This window comes from Sus scrofa, chromosome 2 (genome assembly GCF_000003025.6).
Source record: "Sus scrofa isolate TJ Tabasco breed Duroc chromosome 2, Sscrofa11.1, whole genome shotgun sequence".
NCBI classification, from domain to species: Eukaryota; Metazoa; Chordata; class Mammalia; order Artiodactyla; family Suidae; genus Sus; species Sus scrofa.
The window spans coordinates 81,685,689-81,701,861 of NC_010444.4; positions in this window are offsets into that span (position 1 = coordinate 81,685,689).

Here is a 16,173-nt window from a genome sequence, read left to right on the forward strand (position 1 = left end):
AGGTTGTACCTTTGTAAGAACCTGTCCATTTCTTCTTTTTATTGGCATATAGTTGCTTACAGTAGTCACTTCTGATCCTTTGTATTTCTGTGGAGTCATTATAATTTCTGCTCTTTCATTTCTAATTTTATTTATTTGAACCCTTTCCCTCTTTTTCTTGATGAATCCAGGTATAGGTTTATCAATTTTGTTGATTTTTTCAAAGAACCAACTTTCGGTTTCATTGATCTTCAGTATTGTTTTCTTTGTCTCTATTTCATTTATTTCTTCTCTGATCTTTATTCCTTCTGCTACTTTTGGGCTTTGTCTTTTATTCCTTCTCTAATTGTGTTATGTGCAAGTTTAGGTAGTTTATTTGAGCTTCTTCTTCTTTCTTGAGGTAAGATTGTATTGCTATAAACTTTCCTCTCAGAACTGCTTTTGTTGTGTCCCATAGGTTTAGGGTAGTTGTATCTTCATTGTCATTTGTCTCTAGGTACATTTTGATTTCCTTTTTGATTTCTTCAATGATCCATTGGTTTTTCAATAGCATATTGTTTAGCTTCCAGGAGTTTGTGTTTTTTGCTTTTTTTTTTTTTTTTTTTTTTGTAGTTGATTTCTATTTATCGTCTCATAGCATTGTGGTCGAAGAAAATGCATGGGATGATGTCACCTTTTAAAAATTTACCAAGGCTTGATCTGTGGCCCAAAATGTGATCTATCCTGGAGAATGTTCCATGTGCACTTGAGAAGAATGTATATTCTGTTGCTTTGAGACAGAAAGTTCTATAAATATCAGTTAAATCATCTAGTCTAGAGTATTGTTTAAGGCCTGTGTTTCCTTGTTGATTCTTGGTCTCTTGACATAAGTGGGGTATTAAAGTTCCCAGCTGTTAATGTGTTGCTGTCAATTTCTCCTTTTATGGCTGTCAGCAGTTGCCTTATATATTGAGGTGCTCCTATGTTAGGTGCATATGTATTTACAATTGTTATTTCTTCTTCTTGGATTGATCCTTTAATTATTAGGTAGTGTCTTTTGTCTCTTGTGATTCTTTATTTTAAAGTCTATTTTGTCTGATATGAGTATCGCTACTCCTGCTTTCCTTTGATTTCCATTTGCGTGTAATATCTTCTTCTATCTTCTCACCTTCAGTCTGTATGTGCCCTTGAGTCTGAAGTGGGTCTCTTGTAAACAGCATGTATATGGGTCTTGTTTTTGTATCCATTCAGCCAGTCTCTGTCTTTTGTTTGGAGCATTTAATCCATTTACATTCAGTGTAATTATGGATAAGTATGTATTTATTGCCATTTTGTTAATTGCTTTGAATTGTTACTTTGCGTCTTTTTTTTAATCTTTCTTTCGTTGTCTTCTCTTGTGATTTGCTGACTATCTTTAGTGTTGTGTTTGGATTGCTTTTCTTTTTTATTTGTTGTACTTATTATTTTGGTTCACAATTCTCTTATTTTCGAATGCATTTTCAATAATCTGCATTTGTCATCTCCTTTTCTCATGTCTGCTAGTTTTGATATCATTTTTGCCAAATGGGTGATTTTCTACCCTTGTATTATCTTTGTCTTTACTACTGATTTTTCTCTTTTAAAATTTTCTTGCTTCTCGTTGTGGCTTTTTCCTTTCTGCTTAGAGAGGTTCCTTTAGTAGTTGCTGTAGAGCTGGTTTTGAATTGCTAAATTCTTTTAGCTTTTGTTTGTCTGAAAAGCTTTTGATCTCTCCTTCAAATCTGAGAGCCTCGCTGGATATAGTACTCTTGGTTCTAGGCTCCTCCCCTTCATCACCTTAAATATATCTTGCTACTCCCTTCAAGCTTGCAGAGTCTCTGCTGAAAGATCAGCTGCTATCCTTATGGGGGTTCCTTTGTATGTTACTTGTTACTTTTCCATTGTTGCTCTTAATATTTTTTCTTTGTATTTAATTTTTGTCAGTTTAATAGTATGTGTCTCACTGTATTTCTCTTTGGGTTCATCCTGTGTGGGATCCTCTGTGCTTCCTCAGCTTGAGTGTCTTCTTTCCCTCATTAGGGACATTTTCCGCTATAATCTCTTCAAATATTTTCTCTGGTCCCTTTTCTCTCTCTTCTCCTTATGGAACCTGGGAGAGAATGTTGGTACATTTAATGTTGTCCCGAGAGCTCTTAGGCTCTCCTCAGTTCTTTTAATCATTTTCTCTTTATTTTTTTCTGTGGCAGTGATCTTCACCACTCTGTCTTCTATGTCACTTATTCATTCTTCTGCCACCATTATCCTTCTGTTAATTCCATCTACTGTATTATTCATTTCAGATATTGTGCTATCCATCTTAGTTTGCTTGTTCTTTAGGTCCTATAGCTCTTCGTTAAACATTTCTCATAACTTCTCTGTGTCTCCACCTTTTTTCCAAGGTCTTGGATCGTCTTTACTATCATCACTTTGAATTCTTTTTCAGGTAGATTATCTATCTCCTCAATAGATAAGGGCTGCACCCATCGCATGTGGAAGTTCCCAGGCTAGGGGTCCAGTCAGAGCTGTAGCTGCTGGCCTATGCCACAGCCACAGCAATGCCAGATCTGAGCCACATTTGCAACCTATGTCACAGCTCCTGGGCAATGGCAAATCCTTAACCCACTGGGTGGGGCCAGAGGTCAAACCTGCATCCTCATGGATGCTTGTCGGATTCTTAACCCATTGAATCACAATGGGAACTCCCTACACTTTTATTTTTGATCCGTTTTTGAGATTATAGATGTGACAGGTATAGATCCAAGTTTGTTTCTTTGTTTCTGCATGCAGATATCCCATTGTTCCAGTACCACTTGTTGAGAAGGCTGTGTTTTCTCCACTGCATTTCCTCTGCACACAAAAGCCCATATATGTGTAGGCCAGTTTATCAGCTCTCTCTTCTGTTCCTCTGAGCTTTGATGCTGATACTGTACTGCCTTCATTAATATAATTTTATAGTCATTCTTGAAATCGGGTGGCCTTAGCCCTCTAACTTTGTTCTTCTTTTTCAGAGTCGTGTATGAATTCTAGCTCCTTTGAATTTCCATATGAATTTTAGAATCAGCTAGCCAGTTTTTTCAAAAAGATTTTTGATAATTTGATTTGGATTGTGTTGGATACATGGATGATTTTGGACATGTTAATAATATTGAGTATTGTGACCCAATAGCAAGGTATACCTCTAGATTTACTGTCTTTCTCTTTAGTACTTTGAATATGTTGCTCCACTGTCTGTATTCTTGCCTGCATTGTTTGAGATGAGAAGTCTGTGTTATCCTTATCTTTGTTTTTTCTGTATGCAACATGCTCCTCCCTGCCCCCTGCCATTTTCAGATTTTCTTTTTGTTTAATGGCTTTGAGCAATTTTAATATGATGTGTCTTGGTGTAGTTTTCTTGCTATTTTTTGTTCTTGGAGTTTGTTGAGTTTCATGGATCTGTAGGCTTATAGTTCTCATCAAATTTAGAACATTTTGGATGTCATTTCTTTAAATATTTTTCTGTCCACCCCCCCTCTTCTTCAGGAACTCCATCCGCATACATATTAAGGCCCTTTCAGTTGTTCCATAGTTTTGTTTGCTGTTTTTTTGTTTTTTAGGGCCACACCCATAGCATATGGAGGTTCCAAGGCTAGGGATCCAATTGGAGCTGTATCCACTGGCCTATGCCACAGCCACAGCAATACCAGATCCGAGCTGTCTGCAACCTACACCACAGCTCATGGCAATGCCATATCCTTAACCCACTGAGTGAGGCCAGGGATCGAACCTGTGTCCTCATGGATACTAGTCAGATTCATTTCTGTTGAGCCATGACGGGAACTCCAGTTGTTCCATAGTTTATTGATACTCTTTTAATTATTGAAATTTATTTTTTCTCTACTTGTTTCATTTCAGGCAGTTGCTATTGCTGTCTTTAAGTTCACTAATATTTGCTTATGCAGTGACTAATTTGTTATTAATCCCACCCAGTATGTTTTTCATCTCAGACATTGTAGTTTTTATTTTTAAAAATTCCCTAAAAATTAGAGTCTTTTAAAAAATATATCTTCCATGGCTTCAGTTAACTTTTTGAAATATGGAATGTTTTAAATAGATAATATATTATAATATAATGTATTAAAATATAATCCATTATAATGCAATATATAATTATTTTAATGTCCATCTTTGCCAATTCTAACAGCTGTGTCAATTCTAGGTTTGTTTTAATTGATTTTTTTTCCTTATTATGAGTCATATTTCCTGCCTCTTTTCATGCCAGTTAACCTCTTGTTGAATGCCAAGCACTGTGAATTTTATCTTGTTGGTTGCTGGCTATTTTAATATTTCTAAAAACTGTTTTGGAGCTTTACTTTGGAAAGCAGCTAAATTGCTAGTTTATTTTGGAGGGTCTTGCTTTTAAGATTTGCTCCATGGGACCAGAGTGTATAGAGGGAAGAGTTCATAATTCTTTGTTATGAAGGCAAAACAGTGAGTGTTCTGCCCAAGTTCTACAGCCGGGTTGGTAGGAACAGGTGCTATTCCCAGCCCCATGTGAGGATGGGGAGCTGTCCCTCTAATCCTCTGGACGTTCTTTCCCCAGCCTCAGGTAGCTTCCTTATGCACTTGCACTCATGGCTCTGTGTTTTGCTAAATGCTCCAGAGACCTCCAGAGTTCTCTTTCTGGGTGTTTTCCCCCCTCTGGTGTTCTGTGCTTCATACTGAAGATACCCCAGTCTTTCCCAACACCCAGCTTTTTCTCCTCAACTCAAGTTGTTTACCAAGTTCTGCCTTCCTTCCCATTTCCTGCACCGCAGCCTGGATTCTCACTTCAGGCAATGAGGTAGGACAATTGCAGGGCTCACTTCATTTATTTTCTGTCTCTCACAGGGATCATTATCCTTTGCTGCCTTACGCCCACTGTCTTGAAAACTATTGTTCCATGTTTTTTGTTTTGGGTTTTTTTTTTTTTTTTGGTTGTGTCAAATGAGAGTAAATCTGTTCCATTTCTCCATCTTGCTAGAAGCAGAAGTGTCCATTACCTTTTTATTTCATTATTTTTCTTTTAAAACCCTCCTTAGAAGCAACCTTCCTTTATAACAACCAACAGCCCAGAGTGTGTTCCCATCGTCTTATGATCACTCTGCTCGTCAAAGCAAGCCTGTGAGGTGGGTGTCAGATCATCCTCATTTTACAGATACGGGAACCGAGCCTCAGAGAAGTAAAGAGGTTTGTCCAAAGTCCCATGGTCTGTAAAGGATTAAGCCATGTCCCCACCACCATGTGCTGCCTTTGTAGTTCCCAAGAGGTGAAACAGAGCTATGTGAAGTTAAGAGTTGTTATTGATGCATTTTAAAAAAGTATTTTGGGAGGAAGGGGAGTAAATAGGTGGGCTCAAGGTCACAGGGTTAATGAGCCTGGAGCAAGAGATGGTCAGGGGTTTCAGCGATTGGTTTTCCCCTTGCCTCTCCCCCGACCCACTCCAGAGAGGGGAGCATGCTAATGCATCCTGCCAGACAGGAGAAACTGGGATTTTTGCTGGAACTGGGGGTCTGGAATTGGGCCTGGCTTTATGGGCAACCTTGGGAAGAAGGGAAGGGGTAGGAGAAAGAGGTGGGACTGGAGAGTACTTGTTACTTGGTGTGAGGGTGATGGGGAGAGGGATGAGGAGCAAGAGGGGGGCATTGGAAGGCCAGAGGATGGGCTTCTGGGAGCTGTGGGTAGAGGGTGTGGCACCAGGGGGCTAGAGCTTAGTTCTAGTCAGTTCCCAGTGTCTCTTGCCTTTTGTGATTATCCCTGATCCCACTTTCCTCTGAGTGAAAAACAAAGGTGAAGAAATAAAATAATGAAACCGTGAGTAGGTGAGGTGTTAGGGAGACAGCTTGCCAGGGTGGGCAGCACAGATGACTGGAGGGTGGAGGGAGGTGGTGGGAGGCGAATGCACAGATCTGAGCTCTGAGAAACTGGGTAGAGGGGGCTCAGTATGGGTGTCAAGAGTTGCGGGTGGGGACAGTGGAGTGTGACACCCCAGGGACGGGTGCTTCCTGGAAAAAAGGTGATAGGGTCTTTTCCTGGCCAAGGGGGAGGCTTTGGAATGTTCTTGCACGGTTTATTTTTAGTGAGATTCCTTCTAACTTTTTTTTTTTTAAAGGTATGGGTTGGGACATAATAGTTACCACTTATTAAGTGCCTATTGTCTGCTGAGAAGTTGTTTCACTTGCATCAACCCAGTTCATAGCATACACAATTACTTTTTGAGGTAGGGACTATTACTAACTCCATCTGATAGATAAGGAATCTGAGTCTCAGGCTTATCTGAATACCTTCTGCTTTGATTTATTTATTTATTTATTTATTTATTTATTTATTTTTTTTTTGTCTTTTGTCTTTTTGTTGTTGTTGTTGTTGCTATTTCTTGGGCCGCTCCCGCGGCATATGGAGGTTCCCAGGCTAGGGGTTGAATCGGAGCTGTAGCCACCGGCCTACGCCAGAGCCACAGCAACGCGGGATCTGAGCCGCGTCTGCAACCTACACCACAGCTCACGGCAATGCCGGATCGTTAACCCACTGAGCAAGGGCAGGGACCGAACCCGCAACCTCATGGTTCCTAGTTGGATTCGTTAACCACTGCGCCACGACGGGAACTCCTGATTTATTTATTTTAAATGAGAGCTGTGTATGAGAAGCCAGAACCTACTTAGACAGAACTCACCCAAGGGTTTTTGTTTTATTTTTTCCAGGACCTGCTCTTTAGTTTGGCAGATATGGGGCAGAGTAGGGGTTGTGGGTTGAGAAAGAAATAAGATATTTGAAAACACACAGGAGGCCAAAGAGAAAGAGAAATTTCATGTACAACAACCCTGCCTTGTAAATATCATTGAGACTCTATTATTATTTTGTCTACCCAAGCAGGCACTGCAAATCCAGCACCCTCCCTGGCTGGGGTAGGGGTGGTGTGGGTGTTTAGCCCTGGCTCTGCCAGGCATGTATCCCATCTCCCTGGCCACAGTGATTGTACCAGGCATGAGCATGTGACCCAGTCCAGGGCAATCACATCCTTTCTTGGGATTAAAAAAAAAAAAAAAAAAAAAAAAGGAGCCGACAACCCTGTTTATCCCCTTAGCATAGCATAACTGAAAGGCACATCCTTCATCCTGAGACACTGCAAGAATTAAACAGACATGCAAAAGAAAATAGGAAGTTCTAATGACATTTCTCCCCTTTTACTTCCTAAAGCCCTGATTTTTGTTTACAGAGCTATGTGGCTCTGACAACATTGACTCCCCCTAGCCCCCTGACTCCAGAGGGGACCACTTAGCTAGGGCTAGGCTATTCAGCACATTCCATCCCCTCACTAGAGAAACCGTCAGAGATGGGCAGTACCAAGTCTGGTCCAGTCACAATGAATTAAGGACTTTAAACACAGGGGCACAGTTTCTCTTGCCTGTCAGATAAGAACTAGGAAGCCTGTCACCACCTAGTGAGTATCCATCCTAGGCTCAGTAAGTAAGCCAGTCTTGGAATGAGGTCAACAATTATGGAGATATGAGTAAAGACTCTGTGTCTAGTTCATGGATCAGTTCCTCCCTGAAGCCAAATAACCCTTCCTATGGATCCTACCTCAGGAAACTGTAAATCTCCTCAGTGATTTAAAGTTGTCGCCACCAGCTTCTCAAGTGACAGGTTATTCTTGGTGCTCTTTGAGTCCTGGTTCTAGTCAGCTCAGAAAGGGTTCCATGTTCTCTTCCTTGGCCACTATATTTATACGAACTATTATATTTCTAATACTTCCTATTTTGCTTCTTTCTTAAAAAATAATTTTTTCTTTTTTTTTTTTTTTTTTTTTTTTGCTTTTTAGGGCCATACCCATGGCTTCTGGAAGTTCCCAGGCTAGGGGTCAAATTGAGAGCTGCAGCTGCAGGCCCATACCACAGCCACAGCAACACGGGGGCTGAGCCTCATCTGCAACCTACACCACAGCTCACAGCAGCACCAGATCCCTGACGCACTGAGTGAGGCCAGGGATTTAACCTGCATCCTCATGGATACTAGTCAGATTCATTTCTGCTGTGCCACAATGGGTACTCCTCCAAAATTAAATTATTTGAAAACATCTTAATAGAAACTTAAAAACATACAAAAGTAGATAGAATAGTATAATGGATACATCCTCCAACCAGGTTGGAAAGGGGGTCAAAAGGTGCAAAAATTGGTTCTTAGGGGAAGGGGGAGTGAATAAATCCTAACTATTACAATTTGTGGTCCTGCAAATGGCTATGTACATAAACAGATAAACTGTATGTCCTTGGTACTGAAATTTTAGAGGTGGAGGAGTGATTAGGAAATAATGTCTAAAAAAGCTTTTAGGGGGATCATAATGAAAAATAAGTTGAGAAACACAGGTATAATAAACCTCACACAACTATTATTCAGTTTCGACAACAGATAACTTGTCAATTATTCCCCTCCTGGAGTTCCCGTCGTGGCGCAGTGGTTAATGAATCCGACTAGGAACCGTGAGGTTGCGGGTTCGGTCCCTGCCCTTGCTCAGTGGGTTAACGATCCGGCATAGCCGTGAGCTGTGGTGTAGGTCGCAGACGTGACTCGGATCCCGCGTTGCTGTGGCTCTGGCGTAGGCCGGTGGCTACAGCTCCGATTCAACCCCTAGCCTGGGAACCTCAATATGCCGCGGGAACAGCCCAAGAAATGGCAAAAAGCCAAAAAAAAAAAAATTATTCCCCTCCTATACTATTTTGAAGCAAATCTCAGACATGGTATAATTTTATCCATAAATATTTCAGTATGAATCTCTAAGAGACCCTAAAATATGTAATCATGTTATTATTATACTTAAAAATTAAAAATGTTTTCTTAATATCATGAAATATCCAGTCAATGCTCAGATTTCTAGTTAGATGTCTGCATCAGATCAAAATCAGGATTATTGTAATTAATTGATAGATCTCTTTGGTCTATTTAACATAAGGTTCACTGTGGTTCTCTTTCTTTTTTCTTATGATTTATTGAAGAGAAAATGGGTAACTTACCTATACTTTTTCATAGTCTGGATTTTGTAGATTACATTCTTCTGGTGTCATTTAACATGTTTCATTGTGATTTAATTTGTTAATGAGTTTGAGGTACGTTTCATAAACAGTAAACTGCACAATTTAATGTATGTAATTTTGTAAGCTTTGACGTATGTATATACCCACGACACTATTACCACAATCAAGATAAAAGTATTCTATTCTTTTTTATGCTGTTGTACATGGAATTGTTTTTTAAATTTCTTTTTTAGAATGTTTATTATTTGTTTATAGAAACAACACTTTTGTGTGTGTTGATTTAGTATCTTACAACTTTGTTGTATTCATTTATTGGTTCTAATAGTTTTCTTATGGAATCTTTAGGCTTTTCTATATATAGGATCATGTTGTCTGTGAACAGATGGTTTTACTTTGCCCCTTCCGTTTGGATGCCTTTTGTTTCTTTTTCTTGCCTAATTGCTCTGGCTAGGATTTTTAGTACTGTGTTACAGTGATGAAAGTGGACGTGCTTGTCTTGTTCCTGATCTTAAAGGAAAATATTTCATATACTTTTGATGTTTTTTGTGTTGTTTTGTTGAGAGGACAAACTGGGATCCTATTACTCCTTTGCCAGAAGCAGGAACTCTTTAAGTTTTTATTGTGTGAAATGTTAAAAGATATAGAAGAGTCGAAAGAAGAATAGAGTGATTTTACTTATATACCTGCTGTCTAGATTCAATAACGGTTAGTATTTTTGTTATGTGTGTATATGTGTGTGTGTATATGCCATGTATGTATGTATATTTACAAATCATAAAGACATCATGGCATATCACCCCTAAGTTCATTAGGATACAAATCCTAAAAATGAAGAGATCCCCCTACATAATCACAATGCCACTGTCACACCTACGAATATTATAATTTTCTGTTATCATCTTTATTAGTTATGTACTGCTGTATACTCCAAACACAGCTGCTTAAAACAACAAAGGTTTAGCTCACAGTTACTGAGTATTAGGAATTTGAGAGCAGTGCAGCTGGGTGGTTTTGGTTCAGGGTCTCTCATGAGATTGTAGTAAGTCTTTTGGTTGAAGCTGCAGTCATTTCAGGACCTCAGTAATACTGAAGCATCCACTTTCAAGCTCTTTCCATGGCTGGTGGCACTATAATAGGATTTGGTATAATGGGATTTGACCCGCATTATCCTTGAACTCCTTAGGCCTGGCTCTGCAGAATGCTCTTTGTAGCCTAAATTGAAACAGTAAAGCAATTTGTGACACTCAGAGGGGATGTCTTGGGAAGCGTTTCTAGGGCTTTAGTGTTTCCTGAGGGCTTTCACTGTCTCATTTGATCCATTCTGTTAAATGAGCAATAATCCCACTTTCCTGGTGGAGCGACTAAGGGTTATAGGAAGGAAGGGTCTGAGAGTCACATGAATGGACCTGGGACCCAGGCCACACAGTGGCTTAGGTAGTGAAAGGGAAATGGGAACTAAGGAGATTTTGAACAGGGGGTGCTTATACTGAGCTGTTTGGATCTTCCTTCAACCCTGTGGGATCAGCTTCATTATCCCCACTTTATTTTATTTTTTCTCTTATGGTTACACCCATGGCATAATGGAAGTTCCCAGGCTAGGGGTCTAATTAGAGCTACAGCTGCCAGCCTACACCACAGCCACAGCAACACTGGATCCGAGCCACATCTGCCACCTCCTCCATGGCTTATGGCAATGCCAAATCCTTAACCCACTGAGCAAGGCCAGGGATCAAACCTGCATCTTCTTGAATACTAGTTGGGTTCTTAACCCACTGAGCACAGTGGAAACTCCTCATTATCCCCAATTTAGAGCAGTGACTGAGGCTTAGAGAGTAGAGGTGACTTGTCCAGAGACACAAGCCAGGAAGCTCAGAAAAGATACTTAAGAGTGTCCATGAGCTCTTTGATGTCATTTGCAAAATGTTCCATCTTTGCCCTTTTTTTCCTCAAGGAAAAGAGAGTAAAACCTTCAACAGATACCCAAAGGAGTCAGGGAATCCCAAATGGTAAAGAACCATGAATTTAAGCCAAGGTCTTTCGGATTCCAAGACCTGTACCTTGAGACCTTCCCATGGGATCCTGTTAAAGGACATTCTTTAGAGTCAAACTGATAGAAGCTCTGGGTCTGAGTCCCACCACCACCATTTACTAGCTGCAAGACGTTATTTCCTCATCTGTAAAACTGGGATTCATTTATTCCACAAATATTTTCTCAAGCTCTGACTTGGATACCATTGTTGGCACTGAGGACACAGCAGTGAACAAAACAATGTCTCTGCTGTCATTGATCTTACACTGTAGTGAGGGGATAATGACAGTGAACAAATTGATACAGGTGAAGTGGTGCTAAGTTCTATGGAGAGAAAGTGAGGCAAAAGGGTCAGGTGAGGTGTGCTGTGTTACGTAGAGTGGTCAGAACTCCTCAGATGACCATTTAAACAGAGACCTGAATGGAGGGAGTGTCACATGGCTAAGGGGAGAGACTTCCAGGCAAAGGAGAAGAGTGATTTGCCATGTGTGTGTGTGTAGCCCACAAGATAAAGTCCAAAATCCTTAAATTGGCATTCAAAGCTTTCCTTAATCTGGTTCCAGATTATTTGTTGATCCTCCTTTGGGTTTCCTTTCTCAGCCCTGGTGGGTTTACTTGAGCCTTGTTTCTTATTAGCCAGTTCATTAATCATTCATTCATCAGTACCCATTCTGTGCTAGGCCACTTTGGGCACAGAGGAGTTTCCTGTCTGGGGAGGGAGGACAATGAGGACATGGCCAATTCCAACAGTCTGATAAATGCCATGAGACAGGGCCACCCAGGGGCCGCTCTCCACCAGGGCAGAGGTGCTGTTGTCAAGGAGAATGTGCACATTTAGAGAGAATGGAGCCACCACTAATCTGACCCTGCCTCTGAACAGGGCAAAGGCAGCCATTACCAGAATGTGCATGGAACCAACAGATTGAAAACCTCCTGGGGCTCTGACTGGCTTCCTGGGACTGTCCCAGTGCACACCCCAGCCCATACCAGACACCCATTCTAGTCCCTCTTGCTCCAGGACTGGTCTCTACTCTGGTAGAGGCTGCCATTGACAAGGAGGTTGTGTACACTTAGAGGGAAGAGAACCAGCTCAGACCTGACTCTCAGGGCTTGTGCTGTAGTACCTTGGGCCCCAAACCCACCCCTGATAAGATGACTGCCATTGAGCAGAGAAGAAGTCCTCACTCATGCCTGGCTCTGGCTATAGCCCCTCCATCTCCAGCTCCACCTTCTAATATGGTGGTAGCTGCCAGCACACCCTGGGGGAAGATGTGACCCAGGCTCACTTCAGATCCAGCTCTGCCACCAAGGCCACTGGTCGCACACAGACTACATAGGGATGCTCCCACTTAAAGACACCCCTTTAAGACTGGGGTGGGTGATGGTTTCGCCTAAGTTCATAGAGACAGAGAAAATGAAAAAAAATAGAGGGAATATGTTTTCAAATGAAAGATCAATTCAAAACACCCTGAAAAGATTGCTAATGAAGCAGATAAATAATTTACTAGACAGAGAGTTCAAAGCAATAGTAATAATAATGCTAACTGAACTTGGGGAAGGAATAGATTAATATAGTGAGAATTTTAACACAGAACTAGGAAATATTTTATAATAGCAGCTGAGTAATACAATAACGGAAATGAAAAGTACACTAGAAGGAGTTAACAGCAGACTAGGTGATACGGAAGAACACATAAGTTATGTAGAAGATAGAATAATAGAAATCATCCAATAAGAACACAGAAAAATCTTATAAATGAGGATAGTCTAAGGGACCTCTGAGACAACATCAAGCATGGTGACATAACCATTATAGGGGTCACAGAAGGAGAGAAAAGAAGGAAATGGGTAGAAAGTGTATTTGATTAAAGTATGGCTGAAAAACTTCCTGAAGCTTGAAGAAAGAAACAGAATTCCAGGTAGAGGAATCATGGAGTCCCAGATAGGATGAACCCAGAGAGACCTGTACCAAGCTATATCATAATTAAAATGGCAAAAGTTAAAAAGAAAACTTTGAAGACAGCAAGAGAAAAAGATTCACATACAAGGGAACTCTCATAAGACTATCAGTTGATTTTTCTGCAAAAATTTTGCAGGCCAGAAGGGAGTGGGACAATATACTGAAAGTGCTGAAAGGGAAAAGCCTACAACCACAGGATACTCTACCTAGCAATGTTATCATTCAGAATTCAAGGAGAGAGAGAGAGAACTTCCCAGTCAAAAACTAAGAGCTCATCAATACTAAGCTGGCCTGACAAGAAGTGTGAAAGGGTCTTCTTTAAGTGGAAAAAGAAGGGCTACAAAAAGAAGTAAGAATTTATAGGGAAAGAAAATTCCATTAGTCAAGGCAAATATGTAGTAAAGGCTATGGATAAACTTAAACTAGTACAAAGATTAAAGGACAAAAATTGTAAAATCAGCTGTAATATGTTAACCAGTTAAGGGATAGACAGGAAGATGTAAATTAAGACATCAAAACCACAAAATGGGGAGTTCCTGACGTGGCTCAGCGGAAATGAATCTATGAGGATGTGGGTTCAATCCCTGGCCTCACTTAGTGAGTTGGGGATTTGGCATTGTTCTGAACTATGGCGTAGGTCAAAGACGCAACTCGGATCCCCCACTGCTGTGGCTGTGGTATAGGCTGGCAGCTGCAGCTCCTGATTCAACCCCTAGCCTGGGAACCTCCATATACTGTGGGTGTGACCCTAAAAAGCAAAAAACAAAACAAAAACCCTGACAAAATGTGGGGGCGGTGGGTAAAAAATGTTAACCTTTCAGAATGTGTTTGAACTTAAATGACTACCAATTTAAAACATATAAGTATAGTTATGTGTCAACATGTATGAACCTCATAGTAATCACAAGTCAGAAACCTACAATAGATAACACAAAAACTAGAGAAAAAGGAACACAAGCATAACACTAAAGACAATCATCAAACCACAAAGGAAGAGAATAAAAGGCAAGAGAAGAACTATAAAAACAACTAGAAAACAAGTAACAAAATGGCAATATGTATATACCAATCAATAGTCACTTTAGGAGTTCCCGTCGTGGCGCAGTGGTTGACGAATCCGACTAGGAACCATGAGGTTGCGGGTTCGGTCCCTGCCCTTGCTCAGTGGGTTAACGATCCGGCGTTGCCATGAGCTGTGGTGTAGGTTGCAGATGCGGCTCAGATCCCGCGTTGCTGTGGCTCTGGCGTAGGCCGGTGGCTACAGCTCCGACTCAGCCCCTAGCCTGGGAACCTCCATATGCCGCGGGAGCGGCCCAAGAAATAGCAACAATAACAACAACAACAACAACAAAAAAGACAATAAAGACCAAAAAATAAATAAATAAAATAAAATAAAAGTGGCTACGGCAGTAAACTTTAAAAAAAAAATAGTCACTTTAAATATCAGTGAACTGAATGCTCCAATTAAAAGACAGAGGGTGGCTGATTGGATTAAAAAATAAGATCTGTCTATATGCTGTTTATAATAGCTGCTATCTTTAGCTCACTTCAGAGCTAAAGATATACACAGACTGAAAGTGAGAGGTTGGAAAAAGATAGTCCATACAAATGAAAGTGACAATAAAGCAGTGGTAGCAATACTCATATCAGACAAAGTAGACTTTAAACCAAGTCTATAATAAAAGACAAAGAGGGGCATTACATAATGATAGATCATTCCAAGAAGAGGATATAACATTCTTTAACATATATTCACCGATATAGGAGCTTCTTTTTTTTGGGGGGGGGGGGCCTGCACCCATGGCATGTGGAGGTTCTAGGGCCAGAGATCAAACCCACACCACAACAGTGACCCAAGTCACAGCAGTGACAATGTCAGATCGTTAACCCACTAAACCACCAGGGAACTCCAGGTGCTCCTTAATATACAAAGCAGATGCTAACAGAAGAGAGAGAAGTTGGCAATAATAACATAGTAGGGGACTATAACACCTACTTACATCAATGGACAGATATCCAGACAGAAAAGAAACAAGGAAACAGTGGCCTTAAATGACACATTAGACCAGTTGAACTTAATATGCACAGAACATGCCATCCCAAACCAGCATACACATTCTTTCCAAGTACCTATCCACATACTCCAGGATAGCTCACACACTAGGTAACAAAACAGGTTTCAACACATTTAAGAGAATAAAAATCATAGCAGGCATCTTTTCTGACCACAATGGTATGAAAGCAGAAACTAATTAAAGGAAGAAAAATGGAAAAAATGCAAATGTGGAGACTAAACAACATGCTACTAAAAAACCAATGGCTCAATGAAGAAATCAAAGAGGAAATAAGAGAATATCTGGAGACAAATGAAAATGAAAACACAATATCCAAAATCTGTGGGATGGCGTTCCCATTGTGGCTCAGCAGAAACAAATTTGACTAGCATCTGTGAGGATGCAGGTTTTATCCCTGGCCTTGCTCAGTGAGTTAAGGATCCAGTGTTGCCATGAGCTGTGGTGTAGATCACAGACATGGCTCAGATCCTGTGTTACTGTGTTGCTCCAGCCCTGATTCGACCCCTAGCCTGGGAACCGCCGTATGCAGTAGGTGTGGCCCTAAAAAAAAAAGAAAAGAAAAAAAAATCTATGGGAGCAATGGGTTAGGGATCTGGCATTGCTGCAGCTGTGGTGTAGCAGTTAGTTAGCAGATGTAAGCTATTATACGTAAGGGGATAAACAACAGATCCTACTGTATAGCACAGAGAACTATATTCAGTGTCCTATGATAAACCATTATATATAATGGATATATATATATCTGAATCACTTTGGTGTACAGTAGAAATTAATACAACATTGTAAATCAAGTATACATCTATAAAATTTTTCTAGGAGTTCTCATTTTGGCTCAGTGGGTTAAGAACCCAACATAGTGTCCATGAGGATGCAGGTTCAATCTCTGGCCTCACTTGGTGGGTTAAGGTTCTGGCATAGCTGCAAGCTATGGCATAGGTTGCATACGCAGCTTGGATCTAGTGTTGCTATAGCTGTGGTGTAGGCCTGTAGTTGCAGCTTCGATTCAATCCCTAGCCCAGGAACTTCCATATGCCACAGGTGTGGCCATAAAAAGAAAACAAACTGTTTTTAAAAGAGCACAAATAAATG